The sequence below is a fragment of the Sorex araneus genome, chromosome X (assembly GCF_027595985.1).
Source record: "Sorex araneus isolate mSorAra2 chromosome X, mSorAra2.pri, whole genome shotgun sequence".
In the NCBI taxonomy this organism is placed as follows: Eukaryota; Metazoa; Chordata; class Mammalia; order Eulipotyphla; family Soricidae; genus Sorex; species Sorex araneus.
This window is the reverse complement of record NC_073313.1, coordinates 45,719,348-45,720,970: the sequence shown is the minus strand read 5'-3', so window position 1 is coordinate 45,720,970 and position 1,623 is coordinate 45,719,348.

Genomic DNA, 1,623 nt, shown 5'->3' with positions numbered 1-1,623 from the left:
AGAAGTAAGGAGTTTGGGGATCCCAGACATCAAAGACCCCATCTTATGGCTTGAAGCCTGATGACCTTCATGTCGACACATGCATGCAGACACCCACCCATACATGCACACAATCCATTTCTTGTAGGGCCTGTCATTTGTGGATATATTAAAATCATTTAAATCAATATTATTTCAAATATTGATGCAGAGAAAGTAAAGACTACTATAAAATATTATATGATGGAGGATTAGTTGTTGGCATAGTTAGGAAAAAAGCATCTGTGAGCAAGTAATATTTCATCAGTGACCCAACGGCTTTAGCCAAATAATGATTGGAGAAAAGAACCTTCAAGGAAGAGGAAAGCGAGACAGAAAGGAACTGGATGTGTCTGAGGATACAAAAGCAGAACCAGATGTCTGAAAAGATTTGAGGCTGAAGAAGGTGGCTTGAGGCAAGGATATAGAAGGGGATGGGACATGCAAGATTTGGGAGCATGATCTCTCATTTCCAAAGTACAACAACCAGCTAGTTGAGAGATCTGAACTCCAACAGATAGAATCATATTGGCACTACTTAAAATATCACCAAGGCACTTTACATAGGGTGGTCAAAGAGAAACCAGGGCATTTTGGGACAAGAGATTAATAACTAGAAAGAGAAAAAGTAACAGAAGAGAGACGTATTTCAGTATGTATGTTAGGAATAGGAGTGGTTGATTATAAACTGATCTTGAATTTTCTTTTATAATGCTAACATTAAAGTTTAGAGTACCTCTATTATATATTAAATGCTCAGAACAACTGAAGAACTCCACATAACAGATGAGAACATTCATGCTCAGACCGAAGACTCAGGTGCCAGCCTTTTAGCTCCAGAAACTTGATCTCTTAACATTTATGTTCTCCTACATATGAGAGCAACTTAAGCAAGACTCTATTTCTAAAGAAAATTCTTAAACTAAGAAATGTTAGTATGCCTGTAGCAATAATAAGTATTCTCAGTTCTGTTTTAAATCTAAGAACTGAATCCAACATATTTTCATGTCTCAGAGTTAAAACAATACAAGAACCAGTCAAAAATAACTTGGCTACTTGTCCCAGGAAACACTTGCTCCTGGAACACAAACATTTTAATCAACAAAAAGATACGTGTGTGTATATATATATATATATATATGTACTTAATAAGTAGACACAATACTTAAATAGTATATATTATCTATACTTATATGTATAAAAGTACTTATACTTATATGTATATAAGTATAGATAATTATATATATGCAAAGATATATGAATGTATATATACATATATATATATATGCTATCCCTTGGGTAAAGCGATAGCACAGCGGGTAGGGCGTTTGCCTAGCATGCGACTGACCCAGGTTTGATTCCTCCATCCCTCTAGGAGAGCCTGGCAAGCTACCGAGAGTATCCTGCCTACACGGCAGAGCCTGGCTGGCAAGCTACCCGTGGCATATTCGATATGACAAAAACAATAACAACAAGTCTCACAATGGAGACGTTACTGGTGCCTGCTCAAGCAAATCGATGAACAATGGGATGACAGTGCTACTTAAATATATGTATTAAGCACATATACTTATTTTTTAGGTAACATGATTTATAATAGCATTA